We start from the raw sequence: 21,249 nt of genomic DNA on the forward strand, positions 1-21,249 counted from the left end.
GTTTATTGTGATCCACACAGTCAAAATCATATAAAAATCATGAATCTCTGTGCCCTGAACAGTACAGCTTTTACACATAAAGTGAAACCTTCATTTCTAAAACAAATTAGAGAAAACTTTCGGGGGTAGAAATCTTTAGTATAAACTACTGTAAACCTTTCTTTCACCCCCATATGGAATTATGAGCGAAGTCTGATGCCCACTAGTGCTTCTGTGGGACTGCACTCTCTCTCAGGGGAACTCAGGGAGATTTTGGACTTCTCATTGGGTTAACATGGTCCAGAGTCAACCAGTAAAGCCATGGGACACAGAGGAGAGAGATACATGAAAGAGATGGTCCAAGAAGTTTAAAAGAATCCAGGAGAAGTTTGGGCTTCCCTAAGCCTTATATCCAACCAGTCCATTCTAAAGGAGATCAGCCCTGGGATTTCTTTGGAAGGAATGATGCTAAAGCTGAAACTCTAGTACTTTGGCCACCTCATGCGAAGAGTTGACTCATTGGAAAAGACTCTGATGCTGGGAGGGATTCGGGGCAAGAGGAGAAGGGGACGACAGAGGACGAGATGGCTGGATGGCATCACTGACTCGATGATCATGAGTCTCAGTGAACTCCAGGAGTTGGTGATGGACAGGCAGGCCTGGCGTGCTGCGATTCATGGGGTCGCAGAGTCGGACACGACTGAGTGACTGATCTGATCTGAAGCATTATGTGATAAAATATTCAAGGTTCTGCAGATTACACACTGTGTGCATCTGTGTGTGTGTGTGTGTGTGTGTGTGTGTGTGTGTGTGTGTTTTCATGCACGTGTAATTCTAAAAGCAGGGTGAAATGTACAGAAGGATTTACAGCAACTTTTGATGGATATTACCTTGTAGATGAGAGTCGGAATGAATGAGAGATATCAGTCAGGGACTAGTTAGAAGACAGAATCATAAGTTATTTTAAAGAATGAAAGATGAAAAAATTTTAACTAGGAATAAGGTTGTTAATTGAAAAGGCAGAAAGAGAACTCTGAGGTATCACAGGGGAGCAATCACAGGAAACCGCTCAGAAGAGGGGCCTTGTGGACCTGGGACCCATGTCTCAGGACTAGATGCTAGCCAGCTGATGAATCTAAGGGGTGCCATGGCGTCTGTTCTTCATATCTGAGAAAAAACACAAACTTCATCAACTGCTTCTACAGGGGCAGGAGAAGGAACCAGATGCAAAACCCACCGGAGCAAAGGTGAAGGAGTCTGCTAAGTCTCCCTTCATCAGGCCTGCAGGCTCTATTCAGGACCCTGAGTGATAAAAACCTGACGTGAAGGCAGCTGACAGAAAAGGAATGTGTTCTGTAGAATCCTGGGCATATCCCAGGGTCACAGAGCAGGAGTATAGGCAGGTGGTAACATACAATTAAACCAAAGAAGAGTTTTATATTTGAATATAATCACATGAACTATAGTACTAGTTATCTGTAAAGAAATTTATTTCCAATATCATTATTGACCCCTGCTTTTCACAGATGTAAGCTGTCTTATCTACAATTTACTCTTATTCGAATTAGCCAAATTAGCACAATCTTTCTGGGCTTCCCTGGTGGCTCAGATGGTAAAGAATCCACCTGCAATGCAGTAGACCTGGGTTTAATCCCTGGGTTGGGAAGATCCCTTGGAGAAGGGAATGGCTACGTACTCCAGTATTCTTGCCTGGAGAATTCCATGGACAGAGGAGCCTGGAGTGTTACAGTCCATAGGGTTGCAAAGAGTTGGTTGTGACTGAGAGACTCACACTTTCACTTTTGTTCTCGTTTCATTACAATCTTTCCAGTGAAAACCACTTTTCATGTCGTTTCTGAAAATTGTTTATGCCACCTCTAAACCTGGCACCCCACTCCAGTACTCTTGCCTGGAAAATCCCATGGATGGAGGAGCCTGGTGGGCTACAGTCCACGGGGTCGAGAAGAGTCGGACACGACTGAGCGACTTCACTTTCATTTTTCACTCTCATGCATTGGAGAAGGAAGTGGCAGCCCACTCCAGTGTTCTTGCCTGGAGAATCCCAGGGACGCGGGAGCCTGGTGGGCTGCCGTCCATGAGGTCACACAGAGTCAGACATGCCTGAAGTGACTTAGCAGCAGCAGCAAACCTTTAAAAGCATTCTTTGCTTTTTTTTTTGAACAAAAACCCCAGCCCACCTTGAAAACTCCCTACTCCAAAACATGGATTCAACTTTCTCTAAGCAGCCCAGATAAGGTATAGTGAGAAGAGCACTAGAGCCCAAACCTGGGGTTAGGGGTGTAAATCACATCATTTATTGTGAGCACAGATGATGTTTTCCCATATGGTGACAGAGATAGAAAATTTAGAGCTTAAACTAGTATTTTAAATTTACTGTTAACACTTTTGTATTATGTGCTTAATTGAATTTTTAATTCTCTACCTAAACTATTCTAAATTGATAAGCCATGTAATATACCTTTAAATAAAATATTAATTAAAACAAATATAAACATTTATTCATTTCTCCAACAATAAAGTATCTCTAAAACTTATCAATGTAGAATTGTGATATGTAAGACTTGCCACTAAACTCTTTTGTGACAATTTTTACATGTATCTCTTAACACTTAATGATGAAATTAGTTCATTTTGCATTGTTTGTAACAATTTGGATTCCAATGAACTTGTAAAAGATACAGGTCTATTGTATACTTTAACCCAGTTACTTAAGCTTATTTTAACCCAAACTGTTGATCTACTAAAGATGGATAGCTCTTATTTTATAATGACATTCATTCATCTTGTGTTCATTTGACAAATATTTAATATATTTATTAATATATTGGTGATATAGTGATGTATGGTTGGATAGATAGATAAACAGATAGGAAAGAAAATACATAAATCCTTATCCTTGAGAATTTAAATTAAATTCTGTTTTGGAGACAGATAGGAAAAAACAGTAAAATAAATAGCATGTTAGAAAACAACTGCACAAGGACCTACTGTACCACACAGGGAACTCAGCTCAATATTATGTAACAACCAAATAGGAAAAGAATTTGAAAAAATAAATATATGTAGAAGTGGATCACTTCACTGTACACTTGAGACTAACACAGCATTGTTAATCAACTATACTCCAATATACAATTAAAAGTTTTTTTAAAAAAGAATACAGTAAATGCAATAGAGGGAAAATGAAGAGAAATAAGGAGGTATGAACTATTAAGGATGGGATAAGCCACCTAGAAAGCATATTAAAAAGCAGAGACATTACTTTGCCAACAAAGGTCCGTCTAGTCAAGGCTATGGTTTTTCCAGTGGTCAAATATGGATGTGAGAGTTGGACTATAAAGAAAGCTGAGCGCCGAAAAATTGATGCTTTTGAACTGTGGTGTTGGAGAAGACGCTTGAGAGTCCCTTGGACTGCAAGGAGATCCAACTAGTCCATCCTAAAAGAAATCAGTCCTGGGTGTTCACTGGAAGGACTGATGCTGAAAGTTAAACTCCAATACTTTGGCCACCTGATGCGAAGAGCTGACTCATTTGAAAAGACCCTGATGCTGGGAAAGATTAAAGGTGGGAGGAGAAGGGGATGACAGAAGATGAGATGGTTGGATGGCATCACTGACTCAATGGACATGAGCTTGGGTGGACTCTGGGAGTTGGTGATGCACAGGGAGGCCTGATGTGCTGTATAGTCCATGGGGTCGCAAAGAGTCAGACACAACTCAGCAACTGAACTGAACTGAAGTTAATATTTTAGATAAAATGACAAGGAAAAATCTCTCTGAAAAGGTGAGTGGAGATCTGAATATAGTGAAGATGGTATCCATGAGGATACCTAAGGAAAGAGAACATTCCAGGCAAAGGCAACAACATCTGAAAAGGCCCTGGGGTCAGCATTTCTGATGTGAGAGATTTGAGTTCTTCCTCTCAACTCTAAACCATGACTTCCTGGACTCACAATGATAGCTTTTTCCCTTAAGTTGTTAATTTGTAGAGAATGTTACGTGTAAAATTCACACTGAACACACACTCACACCAAATTTGTTTCATTTTGTGTCTTATTATATAAGTACATTTTTTGGTATTTTTGTCAGTTCTAACAATAAAGAGGTTATAATTTTTTTAATGTAATGTTACAGTTAAAAACAAAAGTAATGACTAAAACAGTTTGAAATGTAATTGTATTTTAATATTATTGTTAGGAATTCATCTTTAAATGAATAAAAATTATAACTTTCATTTTTAAAAGACCTGTTAATTATTTCAAACGGGAATTTTAAAGTAAGTTGATTGTGTTTACACTTTATGTCAATGTAAGGTTAATATTTTCAATTAAATGTTTTAATTGGTTGCTCATATGTTAATCTTTCAACAGGCGCAATTATTTTCAAGAACTTGAGACCTCCAAATACTATCTTAAAATTCAATTAGTTTATAATGTATTTGAATAAATTATAATTTTAAGGACAGCTCTTTTGAGAGGCTAAATAAGATTAAGTTAAACAATTAAAATTCTGCTCCCTACATACCTAGTATGAATAAAAAATTATTTCACTAATTTTTATTATTATAAAATACTTCATGTATCCTAAAAATAAATAATATAAAGGTATAAGGTGTAAAAATAATTGTAAAGTACTCAAATCTTCCACAAAGGTTAATAGAGCATTAGCAATAATTTTGAACTTTCCTCTCTGTACCAACTCCCCTCTCTCTTTTTCATCACCTCCTAGGAGTAACTAATCTTCTAAAATTTATATACATTATTTCTTGTTTTCTGTCATAATCCATGAATCCCTTAATGATATATTATTTATACTTCATATGCCTTTGAGCTTCATATAAGAAGTATTATGTTATTTGGTTTTTATTGTAACTTGCTTTTTTCATTTAATACCATCATGAGACTTATCCCTTTTGAGATATATAGAGCTGTACTCAACTCAGTTTCATTACTGCATAGGATTCTATTATGTGAATATACCACAATCCAGTCATCTTCCTATCAACGGACTTTTATTGTTGTTAAAACTTTGCTATTAGAAATATTGCTGCTATGAACACTCCTGAACACATCTCAGTGCATTGGGTATATCCCTAGGAATGGGTTGTAGACTAGTATATGCATTTTCAATTTTTTAAAAAATGAAAAATTATTTTACAAAATGCTTTCATGAATTTACATTCTAACCAGTAAGGTATATTATGGTTATTTGATTTTTTTTTTAAAGAAACATTTTATCAGAATTACTGACTTTGCCCTTATTTGTACTGATAAACTTTGTCTCAATGATTTTAGAAGGCTTTTCTAAACATATTTTTGATATTGACCCTTTGAAAGTTATGTTCTTTGTAATTAGCTTCTTCTTCTAGTATACATCTTATAGTGTAATGAATAGACTTTTTCAAAATTTCAGTTCAGTTCAGTTGCTCAGTTGTGTCCGACTCTTTGTGACCCCATGAACTGCAGCAGCCAGGCCTCCCTGTCCATCACCAACTCCCAGAGTTCACTCAAACTCATGTCCATCGAGTCGGTGATGCCATCCAGCCATCTCATCTTCTGTCATCCCCTTCTTCTCCCACCTTTAATCTTTCCCAGTATCAGGGTCTTTTCAAATGAGTGAGCTCTTCGCATGATGTGGCCAAAGTATTGGAGTTTCGGCTTCAGCATAATCCTTCCAATGAACACCCAGGACTGAGCTCCTTTAGGATGGACTGGTTGGATCTCCTTGCAGTCCAAGGAACTCTCAAGAGTCTTTTCCAACACCATGACTCAAAAGCATCAATTCTTCAGTGCTTAGCTTTCTTCACAGTCCAACTATCACAGCCATACATGACCACTGGAAAAACCATAGCCTTGACTAGACAGACCTTTGTTGGCAAAGTAATATCTCTGCTTTTCAATATACTATTTAGGTTGGTCATAACTTTCCTTCCAAGGAGTAAGCATCTTTTAATTTCATGGCTGCAATCACCATCTGCAGTGATTTTGGAACCCAAAAAGATAAAGTCTGACACTGTTTCCACTGTTTCCCCATCTATTTCCCATGAAATGATGGGACCAGATGCCACGATCTTCGTTTTCTGAATGTTGAGCTTTAAGACAACTTTTTCACTCTCCTCTTTCACTTTCATCGAGGCTTTTTAGTTCCTCTTCACTTTCTGCCATAAGGGTGGTGTCATCTGCATATCTGAGGTTATTGATATTTCTCCCGGCAATCTTGATTCCAGCTTGTGCTTCTTCCAGCCCAGCGTTTCTGATAATGTACTCTGTATATTAGTTAAATAGGCAGGGTGACAATATACAGCCTTGACGTACTCATTTTCCTATTTGGAACCAGTCTTTTGTCCCATGTCCAGTTCTAACTGTTGCTTCCTGACCTGCATATAGGTTTCTCAAGAGGCAGGTCAAGTGGTCTGGTATTCCCATCTCTTTCAGAATTTTCCACAGTTTGATCCACATAGTCAAAGGCTTTGGCATAGTCAATAAAGCAGAAATAGATGTTTTTCTGGAACTTGCTTGCTTTTCAAAATTTAATACACTTTAATTACTCTCTTTAATTCCCTTATTTCCTTGGTTTTATTTAAGAGATCCTTTTCTATACATATAGATTTGACTATATGGACCTTTGTCAGCAAAGTGATGTCTCTGCTTTTAAATATACTGTCTAGTTTTGTCACAGCTTTTCTTCCAAAGAGCAAGAGTCTTTTAATTTCATGGCTGCAGTCATGAAATGACTGTCCAGAGTGACATTGGAGCCCAAGAAAATAAAATCTGTCACTGCTTCCATTTTTCCCCTTTTATTTTCCATGAAGTGTTAGGACCAGATGTCAAGATCTTAGTTGCTTGAATGTTGAGTTTTAAACCAGCTTTCTCACTCTCCTCATTCACCCTCATCAAGAGACTCTTTAGTTCCTCTTTGCTTTCTGCCATTATCTGCATATCTGCATATTGTATTATCTGCATATCTGAGGTTGTTGATATTTCTCCTGGCAATCTTGATCCCAGCTTGTGCTTCATCCAGCCCTGCATTTTGCCTGATGTACTCTGTACAGAAGTTAAATAAGCAGGATGACAATATACAGCCTTGACGTAACTCCTTTCCCAATTTTGAACAGTCAATTTTTCCAAGTAAGGTTCTAACTGTTGCTTTTTGACCCATGTATGGGTCTCTCAGGAGGCAGGTCAGGTGGTCTGGTATTCCCATCTCTTTAAGAATTGTCCACAGTTTGTTGTGATCCACACAGTCAAAGGCTTTTGCCTAGTCCATGAAGCAAAAGTAGATGCTTTTCTGGAATCTCCTTACATTTTTGATACTTACTGCCTGAAGAGAGTTTCTAATTCAACAAGCAGGGACAAGGAACCCACAAGAAAGCAAGCAAGCTTCCTAATTCAATGAGACACAATCAGCCATCTAGGGGGCAACCAGGTGGCCAGAGTCTGTAGAACAGAGGGGCAGAGAGAAGACGAGAGGGCAGGGGCAGAGCTGGGGTGTGAAGAGGCCCTCCCTGAAGGGTCAGCTGTGTACGCATCGGTGCACGTTTGTGAAGAAACTGCTTAAAGTGGCAGGAAGAGTCACCTGGCAGAATGAGAGGTAACAGGCGTCTGTATCCATGCAAGACTGGAAATAATGCCTGTTCCCAGTGGCCAGACTGGAAAAGCTCACGGTCCTTAAGGCACGGGGTAGAGTACTCAGAGGGCTTTGCATGTGGGAATGATTAGCCATAGACTGACCATTACCCTTCTCACAAAGGCTAAAACTGTGAGATGTGAAGTAGTCAAATTCTTTCCAATTATCTTAACTTCATTCCAAAACAGAATTCAAGAAGATCCATAGGGATACAAAAATATACAACATCCATAAAAGATAAAATTCACACTGCCTGGCATCTAATTAAAACTGCCAGGCATGCAGAGAAGCAGAAAAATATAACTTATAATAAAGAAAAATTCAACAGAAACCAACCCAGAACTAACATGGATGTTACAGTCAGAAAAAAGTACACTAAAACATTTATTATAGCTGTACTCCATATGTTCAGAAAATTACAGAGACAGAAAATATAAAGAAAAAGACCCAAATAAAAGGTTAAGAGATAAAAACTACAATGTGTGAGCTAAAAATTAAAAAATAATTTTAATTTTTTTTAAATTAAAAAAATTTTTACTAGATTGGATTAATGGCAGGTTAGACATTGAAGAAAATTTAGTGAACTTAGAGACATAACAAAAGAAACTAAAATGAGACACAGAAAGACTCAAAAACAAATAGAGCTTCAGGGAGCTGCAGGAAAACTTCAATCAGCCTAGTATACAAGCAATCGTAGTGCCTGAGGGATAGGGGGATAAACAGAAAAACATTTTAAAAGAATAATGGCTAAAAATTTCCCAAATGTGATGTATACTCTAAATTCACCCATCTAAGAACTCAATACATCTCACATCATAATCAACTCCTCAAAAACAGTGATAGAGAGAAAATTTGTAAAGCAAGCAGAAGGAAACGTCTGCATATTTCTCCAAGGAAACAATGTGAAAAACAAGGCAGTGGAGTAATATCTTTAAAGTAGTGAAAGAAAAAACTGCCAACCTAGAGTTCTATAACCTATGAAAATGGCTTTCAAACGCTGAAGATAACCAGAGGGGAAGTGTTGTGGGGGATGGGGGATCAATCAGGAGTTTGAGAGGAACACACACACACCACTATATATAAGTAGTAGTAGACAGCAACCGCTTACTGTATAGCACAGAAACCAACTCAGTACTCTGTGGCAAGCCACATGAGAAAGGAATCTAAACACGAATGACTGTGTGTACTCATACAGCTGAATCACTTTGCCATACACTTGAAACTACCACAACACTGAAAATCAACTGTACTCCAATCAGATGTTTAAATAACTGAAGTTGAAATAGAAACTTTCTCTGGCTTACAAAGGCTAAAAAAGTTTATGACCAGTGACCAAATGAAGTTCCCTCAAAGCAGAGAGAAAGTGATACCTGATAGAATGAGGGTCTACACAAAGGAATGAAGAGCACTAGAAACGGACGGCTTGGATACATAGACAAGTGATTTCCACTGTTAATAGGTAGTTGATTATTTAAAACAAAACTGATAACAGTGTAGCTTACTAGCTTACTGTTTATAATAGGTAAAAAAGCAAAATGCATCACGATAATAGAACAAAGGCTACAGGGAAAGACATGAAAGTATACTAACATGAGGTTGTTTATGAATTGGTGAAACAGCACTTTGAAGTAGACTGTGGTAAGTAAAGATATACTCTATAAAGCCACTGGGCTTCCCTGCTAGCTCAGCTGGTAAAACTCTATAAAATCATTAAACCAACAAAGTGGATTAAAAATAAAATCATACTGGATTCCATTAATTTGTATTTATCCCTTTATTTTCTGCTTTAATTTTACACTGAAACTAAGGGGGGGGATGTATCAATCTAAATTTTTAAGATAAATATTAAATAACTATGACTGAAAAAATTATATAAGGAAATTACAAATGATTCCCTGGTGGCTCAGATGGTAAAACGTCTGCCCGCAATGCGGGAGACCCAGTTTCAATCCCTGGGTTGGGAATATCCCCTGGAGAAGGATATTTGCCTAGAAAATTCGATAGATGGAGGAGCCTGGTGGGCCCCAGTCCATTGGGTCACAAAGAGTTGGACACGAGTGAGCGGCTTCACAACAATGAGTTAACAACCATAAAAACGTCTGACCAAGGTAAAGAATTAAAATCTTGGAGACATTGAAGAGACATTAAAATCTTTTATTTAAAGACAGAAAACATCTAAATGTATAACTTGCAGAAATGAGAAAATTTATTTTCTTTTCAGTAACTGTTGAAATTCCTCTGATGTACTAAAAAGTATTGCTGTATAATCACTTGCTGTCCATGTAATGCTATCTTTTTGAGTTGAATCATAAATGCCAGAACTTCCTAAGAACCAGTCACTAATTGAATTCTATTTTTCATAACTATGGATCTGAAAGGAAATGCATAAGCAATACCACCATTGACAGATAATGTAAATTATCTGGTAGCTCATCACAAAATTGCTATTTTCTGAGTTAAAAATCTTTCCTTGGAGAGAGAGGTTTGCAAGTTTTTTTCAGTCAGTGTAAAAGTATTTTGGTTTTAGTACATATGACTATCTGTGTTGAATGTGATGAAAGACTAGTGATAAGACATAAAAAGAAAAAGATAACTATTAAAAATTCTATTTTCAGAATAATGTGACTTTAGTAATTAATGGGGAACATTAACAACATGGCATACTTACCTTAAATTACACTAAAATTATCAGCAGTTTTCTTTAAAAGTAGAGACAGCCAACAAGAAAATGTGGTAGAAATCTAGGAAAAGAAAACTTTCAGTTCATATTAAACAGTAAGTTTGCACTTCTAATAGGAAGCTGTAGGAATAAATATCATCTTTTGAAAAACAGGATTAAGAAGACTTTTTGGAAAGTCTTGCCTTTCTAATCACTCATCAAAAATAACTTTCTTGATTCTTAGTTTTCTCTCCAATTTATTACGTTTTTTTCCCCCATTATTTCATCATAGAGCGAAAAGTGCCATTACTGATTGAACTGTGAAAACTGGTTCTTCTTATACCAACATAGGGGTGTGTTGACCATATAATTTATCATCCAAACCAGGATTGACTTGATATTGAAAGGGCACCATACTAACAGAATCAGTAGGACTGTCCTCCTCCAGGACTGTTCCGGGAACAGTAAGATGGATGATCTCATGTCCATGTGAAGGTTTTGATGGGCAGCCCCTTTTCTACCTGTTATATTGCATTTCCACCAGTGTCCCCTTATACCTCAGGTTCTAGGAATTCTGAACTACTTCTGGTTTCTAAACTATGCCGTCTTGCTTCACACCATTAAGGCTTTGCATATTCAAGCCCTCTGAATAGTTCAGTATTTAATATTCAGTACTTCAACAATTCCTATGAAGCTTTTAACCCTGCTTAGATGGCATCTCTTAGGAAAGGCTGAGGCTAATGTCCCTCCAGGGTTGACCAGTCTTTTAATTAAGAGTCAATCACAAGACATACAGATGAGCAACAGGCACATGAAAAGATGCTCAACATGACTGCTTATTAGACAAATGCAAATCAAACCTCAGTGAGGTACCACCTTGCACAAATCAAAATGATCATCATTTAAAAAATCTATAAATAAAGAATGCGGGAGAGGATGTGAGACTAGGGAATCCTCCTGCATTGTTGGTGGGAATGTAAATTGGTCCAGTCACTGTGGAGAATTCTGTTGTTGTTCAGTCTCTAAGTCATGTCCAGCTTTTTGTGATCCCCTGGACTGCAGCATGCCAGGCTCCCCTGTGCTTCACTATCTCCTGGAATTTGTTCACATTCATGTCTATTGAATCAGTGATGCTGTATAATCATCTCATCCTCTGTGCCCCCTTCTCCTTTTGCCTTCAATCTTTCCCAGCATGAGGGTCTTTTCCAATTAGTTTGCTCTGCATATCAGGTGGCCAAAGTTTTGGAATTTCAGCTTCAGCATCAGTCCTTCCAATGAATATTCGGGAGAATAGTATAGAGGATCCTCAAAAAACTAAATATAGAGTTGCTGTATGACCCAATAACCCGACTCCTGAGCATACACCAAGACAGAACTACAATTCAAAAAGATACATGAACCCCAATGTTCATAGTAGCACTATTCACAGTTAAGCCAAAACATGGAAACAACCTAAATGTCCATCAATAGATAAATGGATAAAGATGTTATCCACATACACACACACACAATTGAATACTCAGTTCAGTTCAGTCACTGAGTCATGTCTGACTCTCTGTGACCCCACAGACTCCCTATGCATCACCAACACCTGGAGTTTGCTTAAACTCATGTCCATCGAGTTGATGATGTCATCAAACCATCTCATCCTCTGTTGTCCCCTTCTCCTTCTGCCTTTAATCTTTCCCAGCATCAGGGTCTTTTCCAATGAGTCAGTTCTGTGCATCAGGTGGCCAAAGTACTGGAGTTTCAGCTTCAGCATCAGTCCTTCCAGTGAATATTCAGGTCTGATTTCCTTCAGGATTGGCTGGTGTGATCTCTTTGCAGTCCAAGGGACTCTCAAGAGTCTTCTCCAACATCACAGTCCAAAAGCATCAATTCTTTGGTGCACAGATTTCTTTATAGTCCAACTCTTACATCCATACGTGACTACTGGAAAATCCATAGCTTTGACAATATGGACCTTTGCCAGCAAAGTAATATCTCTGCTTTTTAATACGCTTTCTAGGTTGGTCATAGCTTTTCTTCCAAGGAGCAAGCATCTTTTAATTTCATGGCTGCAGTCACCATCTGCAGTGATTTGGGAGCCCAAGAAAATGAAGTCTCTCACTGTTTCCATTGTTTCTCCATCTATTTGCCATGAAGTTATGGGACCAGATGCCATGATCTTAGTTTTCTGAATGTTGAGTTTTAACCCAGCTTTTTCACTCTTCTCTTTCACTTTTGTCAAGAGGCTCTTCAGTTCCTCTTCTCTTTCTGTCATAAGGATGGTGTCATCTGCATATCTGAGGTTATTGATATTTCTCCCTGAATCTTGATTCCAGCTTGTATTTCATCCAGTCCAGCATTTTGCATGATGTACTCTGCATATACGTCAAATAAGCAGGGTGACAATATACAGCCTTGACGTACTCCTTTCCCAATTTGAACCAGTCTGTTTTTCCATGTCCAGTTCTAACTATTGCTTCTTGACTTGCATTTAGATTTCTTATGAGGCAGATAAGGTGGTTTGGTATTCCCATCCCTTGAAGAATTTTCTACAGTTTTTTGTGATCCACACAGTCAAAGGCTTTGGTGTAATCAATAAAGAAGTAGATGTTTTTCTGGAATTTTCTTGCTTTTTCTATGATCCAGTGGATGTTGATGATTTGATCTCTCTGCCTTGTCTAAATCCAGCTTGAACATCTGGAAGTTCTCAGTTCATGTACTGTTGAAGCCCAGCTTAGAGAATTTTGAGCATTACTTTGCTCGCATGTGAGGTAAGTGCAATTGTGAGGTAGTTTGAACATTCTTTGGCATTGCCTTTCTTTGGGATTGCAACAAAAACTGACCTTTTCTAGTCCTGTGGCCACTGCTGAGTTTTCCAAATTTACTGGCATATTGAGTGCAGCACTTTCACAGCATCATCTTCCAGGATTTGAAATAGCTCAACTGGAATTCCATAACCTCCACTAGCTTTGTTTGTAGTGATGCTTCCTAAGGCCCACTTGACTTCATATTCCAGGATGTCTGGCTTTAAGTGAATGATCACACCACTATGGTTATCTGGGTCATGAAGATCTTTTTTGTATAGTTTTCAATCATTAAAAATGAAATAATGTCATTTGCAACCACATGGATGGACTTAGAGATGACCATACTAAGTGAAGTAAGTCAGAAAGAGACAGGCAACCACCATATGATACCACTTATATGTGGAATCCAAAATATGACACAAATGAATTTATCTATGAAACAGAGACAGACGCACAGGTACAGGGAACAGATTTGTGGTTGCCAAGGGGGATGCGGGGGAGGGCTGGATTAGGAGTTCGGGATTAGCAGATGCAAACTATTATATATGGAGTGGATAAACAAGGACTTACTGTATAGCACAGGCAACTATACACAATATCCTGTGATAAACCATTTTTTAAAAGAATATGGCTTCCAAGGTGGTGCAGTGGTAAAGAATCCACCTGCCAAAACAGGAGACATAGGAAATTCGGGTTTAATCCCTGAATCCGGAAGATCCCCTGGAAGAGGAAATGGCAACCCATACCAGTATGCTTGCCTGGATAATACCATGAAAAGAGAAGCCTTGTGGACTATAGTCCATGGGGTTGCAAAGAGTTGGAGATAATTGACTGAGTGAGTGAGAGTGAGATACGTGTGTGTGTGTGTGTGTGTGTGTGTGTGTGTACACACATATATATAGGGCTTCCCTAGTGGCTCAACTGGTAAAGAATCTGTTTGCAATGCAGGAGACCTGGGTTCGATCCCTGGGTTGGGAAGATCCCCTGGAGAAGGGAATGGCTACCCACTCCAGTATTCTGGCCTGGAGAAGTCCATGGACTGTATAGTCCATGGGGTTGCAAAGAGTCAGACTTGATTGACTGACTTTCACTTCCAGCTTCACTTTTCATATATATATATATATATATATATATATATATATATATATATACACACACACATACATACATATATGACTCACTTTACAGCACAGCGGAAATTAACATAACATTGTAAATCAACTCTACTTTCATAAAATAAGTTTAAAAGCAGTATCACTTAGCATCTGCAGTAGGAGTTTAGTCTGACAGAACTCTGGGCCCTGCAATGCTTCTACTGTGGTCCTTTCGCTTTATGAAGCCTGCCTGTGTCATTCCTTCACAGAACTGCACATTCCTTGAAGACAGGTATGTCAGTAGATCTAAGTCTGACATTTCTTTGGAGAGCTAGCCCTCTGTCATTGCGTGTGCTCAGTCACTCAGTCATGCCTGACTCTGTGCGACCCCATGGACTGCAGCCCTCCAGGCTCCTCTGTCTCTGCAATTTTTCAGGCAAGAATACTGGAGTGGGTTGGCATTTCTTTCTCTGTGTGTCTCCTGCACTGCAGGGGATTTCTTTACCTGCTGAGCCATTGGGGAAGCCATTCACTGCATGCGGTATTAATAAGTATATTAATGATTGCTACATAACAAACTGTGAGGCTTCCCTGGCAGCTCAAACAGTAAAGTATCTGCCTGCGATGCTGGAGACCCGGGTTCAATGCCTGGGTCAAGAAGATCCCCTGAAGGGAATGCCAGCCCATTCAGTATTCTTGCCTGGAGAATTCCATGGACAGAAGAGCTGGACCAGTTCTCTAGTCCATGGGGTTGCATAGTCGGACACAACTGAGAGACTAACACACACACACACATATCGCAAACTGTATACTATAAATGTTTGTGGCTTAAAACACACATTTTTTTTTTTAAGTTTATGTGGTCTTCTGGGACCTTCTGCTGATGTGGGCTGGTCTGGCTGATCCCAGGGGCCCATGCCTCTTCGGTCAGCTGGACAGGTGACTAGAGGCTGGCTTTTTGTGCTGGTTTCAAGATGCGTCTGAAAATTCTTTCACATTCTTTCTTCTGAACCATGGAGCGTAATTCTCCTACCCTTGAATACTGGCCAAACATAGAGACTCATTTCTAATTGAGTGCGGCAGAGTGATGGTGTGGGATTTCTGAGGTCACAAAAGACATTGCTGCTTCCAGCTTGTTCTCCTGGATGGTCTGCTCTGGGGAGGGGCATGGGCTTGTTATTAGGACACACAAGCAGCCTAGAGGGGGAGAGAGGCCCCCGTGAGGAGCAAGGAAGTTGTCTAGTAAACAAGTAATGCCGACTGACCAGCCAAGTGAGAGGGCCACTTGGCCTGTAAGAGCAACTTATCAGAAGAGAAAGTTCTGGCCTCAGATGACTACAGGGCCGGCCAAAATCTTGTCCAAACCTTGTGAGAGACCCCCAGCCTGAACCCCCCCATTTAAGTGGCACGTGGGCTCCTGACCTTCAGAGGCCGTGTGAGGTAATAAACGTGGACTGCCGCCTTGAACTGCTGAGGCTGGGGAGCTGTCTGAGGCACAGCGGAATTAAGGAACACACTGGCTAGGATGACTCAGCTGGGACGGCCCCTCTGCACGGCACACAGCCTCTCATGCCCCACCACGTTGGCGGGCACTTGTTCTCAAGACTTGAAGCTTCCTGAAAGAGAGAGAGCAGAAGCTTATGAGCCCACTGTGGCCCACCCCCAGAGATGTCACCTATGGCTGTTGTGTTAGTAGCTCAGTCGTATCCGGCTCTTTTCAACCCCGTGGACTGTAGCCCGCCAGTCTCCTCTGTCCATGGGATTCTCCAGGCGAGAACACTGGAGTGGGTTGCCACTTCCTTCTCCAGGGCATCTTCCGAACCCAGGGATCAAACCTGCCTCTCCTGCAGTGGCAGGCAGATTCTTTTCTGCTGAGCCACCAGGGAAGCCCAAAACATCATCAACACAGCTAAAGCAGGCCAGCCAAGGTTTAAGGTGAAGAAACAATACCTCCCCATTGAGGGAAAAGCTGTGAAGTCATTACAAGGGCATGGATAGAGGGAGGGTAATAATTGGGGCTGTACTGCCAGTCAAGCTACCCAAACAGCATTGTCTGTCAGCCAAGGTGTTTCCCTGCCTTGGTCCCAGGAGTGAGCTCTTGACTGCAGCACGTTTGTCGAGTGCTCTCCACCCCAGGACTGTATGACTCAAGAGGAAAGATGAATGGTTTCCTCTTGACACTGAGCAGTTTCTAAAGGCAGAGCACTCGTTCTTGACGCCTAGATTTCCAGAGCTCTCCTACTTCCTTTCCCGTCCGGTTCTTAGTCATCCCTTCTGTAAACTAGTAGATGCTTTCTTATAAATGCCCATTCTTCCCTGCCCAAGTTAATTGGAGTCAGTTTCTGTTTACCATCAAGAAACCCAGCCAAGGAACCCAGTAACCTTGGCAGCACTCAGCTCAGGACTATATGAGCTCCGGTATTTCTTCCAAAGTTAGGGGCCAAGAGATGCCACAAACAAAGCACCAGGAGATCCTTCAGATGATCACTGGCATTTAAAAAATGTCTTTGAAAACTCTTTAAACATCCTTAAGGACAATTGTAATAAAAATGCAAAGCAATCATAATTAATGGTATAGAAACTACCCTAAAATGGTGTTTTCTGGGGACTTCCCCGGCAGTCCAGTGCAGGAGGTGTGGGTTCGATCCTTGGTCAAGGAACTAAGATCCCACATGCTGCATGGCACAGCCAAAAAAAAAGAAGAAAGCCTGATGGATTGTGTATCAGTAAAGAAATGGTGTATCTGGCAAGGGCTGACTGCACTGTCTGGCAGCATTTCCATGCGGCAGTGTGACTGTCTGCCAGGGAAATCACAGAGCAGGAGAGGTCAAACTTTCTGGCACTTGGACCGAATACTCATATTCAGGCTGTGAAGGCGATGGCATTGCACCTCCTGCTTCCCGTTGACATATGGCTGCTTCCGGCCGCTGTCTCCGCCCATCTACTGCAGTATAGCTTTATAGTCACTCCCAGCCTGAAATGATTTCCACTTTCAGCTGGTCATGCTTCCTTATTAATTTGTTAAATAATCGGGAATGACAGAAGGTATCAACTCCCTTCCCGGATATTTAAACTATGAGTAGTCATTTATATGCAAATAGTGTGCCCACGAACCTTTAAGAACTTTGCTTATGCAGAGTTCCAGAGCACAAATGTTGCAGAATCAGATGCCTCCCCCAAACATCTCTCCCTCTGACATTCAGCAGCTTCTAAAGGAAACTCATTAGTGGTTTTTCACTGCTGAAGTTTCACAGCAGCTGTCAATCAGGGATGGCTTGGGCACTGGGCAGTGGAGACAGTGTGCCCTAGTGATTAGGAGCACAGGCTTTAAAACTGAAGGAAAACTGTGAGTTCCAGTCTTCGCTCCACCTCTCATTATCTGAGTGATTTGGGGTAAGTTCCTTGACCCCCTGGGCCTCAGTTTCTCTATTACAAAGATTGTGCCAAAAAGAGAAACTATCTCATGGAGTTCTTCGGAGAATTATATGAAAAAATACGTGCAATACACTTAGTCTACAGCTTGCAACATAGGAAGCAATCAATAAATGCTAATTGTTAGTGCTTATATCATTATTATTAATACTAATACCACTACTATTAATAATAATCATTTAGCATGCCAGCAGCTTCCAGGACTGGAACAGCAAGTCCCAACAACATCTGACTCACCAAGTCGCAGTAGCAGAGCTAATGCTGGCCCAGGCTGGATTGGCACCAGCCCCTAAGGGCAACATCCAGGGAGCCAGGGCGAAATGCTGCAGCTCAGAGTCCAAGTTCCATCCCTAGATGCTGTCAGGATCTCACCTTCACACTCCATCTGGGTTGGATTAGCTGTATCTGAAGCAGAGCCAACCCTCAGAAGGGCTGGGCTCCAGACTCAGCAGAGAATCGGAGTGGATGCCTCAACCTCGGCAAGAAACAAGACAGCTGCAAGGGTCTGACTGAAACTCGGGAACACCTGGGGTTCTGGTCACACGGTGCTGGCTGGGGCAGCAGAAACTCTCCAGACCCATCCAATCGGCAAAAGAGAGCCAGTTCTTACAGGGCTGCCAAGGCCAGATCTGAAGCACACTGATGGCAGGGCTGTAATGTGAGCTGCTCCTGGGTTGTAGGGACAATAAAGATCCTCCTCTCTGTGCTAAGGGAAGGAATAACAAGTAAACAAGGAAAAGGAAAACTGGAGCTCACTGAGCAGGACGTCTGTGGCAGCCACAAAGCATCCAGGCAGGAGCAGGGCTGTGCAAGAGCTGTTATCTCATCTGGCAAATTCAGGGCACCTCAGGGCTCTGCCACCCTGTCCTTGACCCTTGGACAGACGTGGCCAAAGGATCCCAGCCGATGAATCATTCGCAACAGAACTCTCCCACAGCCTGCTACTCACAGGGGGTCTCAGAGGGAATCAGCATCAGCATTTTAGCAAGATGCTCACAGAATACCCACACGTGTTTCAGTTTAAGAAGTTTTGTGAGGATGCTTTTACCAATTGGTGGGGTTTAGCATGTGAATTCAAACCTATTTGCCATCCTCCCTATGAAAACAGACGGAAATCACGGGTTGCTGAAGGCGTGAAGACGTCCCTTATTTCAGAAACGAGACGGGAATCTCTAAGTGGTCTGCCAGAGACTTTTGGCTCATGACAAGGTTGCCGGTAGCCAGAGCTAAGACTGTCCCAGCCAAGAGGAGGTGGAAGGTCAGGAGGAAGTCAAATATTAAGATCTCTGGAAAGTGGAACTGACATCTGGAGCAGGAGCATGGGAAGAATTAGAAGACGCCTCCTGTGACCCTTGTGTGTTAGGAAGTATCTTATCAACAGTCTTCGCTGTTGGCTCATCTTGCCTGCTCTACTTCATCATTTGTAGTTTGAGATGGAACCCACTCAGCTGTGCTAAGGTGCTCCAAGGAAAGATGACTTTCTCTAGGGCAGGACAGCAGATGGGAGCCACAGCAGTCCCCTGAGAACAAGGAACTGGTGACTGAAAGAATCAGAGCATGTGAAAGAAGCAGAAGTGACATTTTGGGGAAGTACTCAGGACCCTCCCACATTTTCTCTAACACTGTGCATCTTCGTGTATGTATGAATTTCATGAAAGTGCCTTTTCCCTCTGTGGCTTCTTTTGAGAATCCTCTCTAAGGGATGAATCTTTACCCCTCTCTCTCCATCACCAGTGGCATTAGTGGAAAAGAATCTGCCTGACAATGCAGGAGACATAAGAGATACAGGTTCAATCCCTGGATGTGGAAGACCCCCTGGAAAAGGGAATGGCCTCCCACTCCAGTATTCTTGCCCAGAACATCCCACGGACAGAGAAGCCTGGTGGGCTACAGTCCATGGGTTTGCAAAGAGTCAGACATGACTGAGTGACTAACACCCCAACCCCTAAACATAGAGACCCACATATACTCCAAACTTGGCACACAATTTCACGGGTTTACAAGAACCCCTATGATTTCAGGGATCTCAGGTTAAGAACTCAAGCCTGGCACTTCCCGTACATTTTTACTTCTTCTTTGAATCCCTCACTTTAAGCTCCGATACTACCATTGTTTCTAAACAAATAAGGATTACCAGGTGGTTTTCCATTTCCAATGAGAACAAACTCACCTTTCAGACAACCAATATTCAGAGCCATGGTCCTTGCACCAGATATGCGATTTAAGCTGGGATTTCTGGGAAGGCTCACAATAAACATCAGTGACAAGGCCAGAGGCTTTGATTCAATTTGTTTGGGTGGAACCCAAGTGTAGGGAGAGAGCAAATGAGCCAAGATGGTGTGTTCAGGCTCTCCTGCTCCACATTTTGTAAATAATGACTATGTAACAGCTGAGATAATTTCTAGCACCTCACACGTGCATCACGAGATGCTCGCTTGGTTGTGGGCTAGGATCTGTGCAGTACCCCTGTATGAACGTTATCATGAAAGCCCTGCCTGATGCTGCACTGGGGCTACATTGGAGTGACCCCATGACTATGTCATGTGTGGCTATGTTATGGCTCTGTTATGGCTATGTTATGTTTATGCTGTGGCTGCTGCATCAGCCAGGAGAGAGGCTGTGTTAAGGCTGCCAGGCCAGCCAGGAGAGAAAAAACGTGTCTGCAGTCCCTATGGCTCCTCAAGTCTTCTTCCAGCCTCTCAGCTCGCACCTTGCCTACCCTGGATTCAACCAACACTATGAACAGCAAGACAATTGCCACTCTGAGCAGGGTCAGCGATACACCAAGCATCTGTATTTTTAAAGCACCCAGAAAATTCTACAGTGCATTGTAAGTTTAGAACCACTGCTCTAGGTTGACTACCTACAATGGATCTGGGGTAATCAGTAGTCACTCCGTTACCTACTCTACCTTCCCCTGCGGCTCTCAGCACCCGCTCTGTGCTGGTAGCACATGTGCTCAACCTCGGGTCAAGTGAGATGAAGAAAATCTATCTGTAATCTTTGCCCTCATGTACAATCCTGTTTACATCCTAAACATGAAACCTGAAAAAATACTAAAATAAATAAGTTGTTATTAAAGTATAGTTGGTTTACAATCTTGTGTTAGTTTCAGGTGTAGAGCATAGTGATTCAGTACTTTTGTAGATTTTGTTTCTTTACAGATCATTACAAGATTAAAAAAGAAATCAGTAGCTCAGACATGTCTGATTCTTTGTAACCCTATGGACTGTAACCCTCCAGGCTCCTCTGTCCATGGGGTTTCCCAGGCAAGAATACTGGATTGGGTGGCCATTTCCTCCTCCAGGAGATCCCAACTCAGGGATTGAAACCACCTGTGAGAATTACTTCCCACTGAGCCACCTAGGAAGTCCCTATTATGAGACACTGAGTGTATAACGATTTGTGCTCTATCGTTGTTCCTTATGTATACACAGTAGTTTGCATCTGTTAGTTCCATATTCCTAATTTATTCCTCCTCCTCTCCCCTTTGCCTTTGGTAACCACATTTGTTTCCTATGTCTGTGAGTCTGTTTCTGTTTACGTTCAGTGATATAAAATCCAAGTTTAACAAATATCTGTCAATAAGTCGTGAATCTTAGCCTTCACCGCCCCCACCCCTCTCCATACGATGTACAAAGGTT

The 21,249-nt window shown here is 41.2% G+C and overlaps 1 long non-coding RNA gene across 4 annotated transcripts in view; it reads right to left on the reverse strand.

The window, feature by feature from the left end:
• The window catches only part of LOC123330776, a 32,795-nt gene extending 12,218 nt beyond the window's left edge, over positions 1-20,577 (reverse strand). Inside the window, exons 1-3 of one of the 4 annotated variants that reach the window (XR_006546904.2) lie at positions 19,776-20,577; positions 17,843-18,080; positions 10,294-10,366 (exon numbers count right to left, since the gene is read on the reverse strand). This is a non-coding gene — a long non-coding RNA (uncharacterized LOC123330776). Of the gene's footprint in view, positions 1-10,293; positions 10,367-17,842; positions 19,753-19,775 lie in introns of those variants that run through there. The other 3 variants (XR_006546905.2, XR_006546903.2, XR_006546902.2) reach the window with 3 other exon arrangements.
• Positions 20,578-21,249: the final 672 nt, after the last annotated feature.

This window comes from Bubalus bubalis, chromosome 20 (assembly GCF_019923935.1).
Source record: "Bubalus bubalis isolate 160015118507 breed Murrah chromosome 20, NDDB_SH_1, whole genome shotgun sequence".
NCBI classification, from domain to species: domain Eukaryota; kingdom Metazoa; phylum Chordata; class Mammalia; order Artiodactyla; family Bovidae; genus Bubalus; species Bubalus bubalis.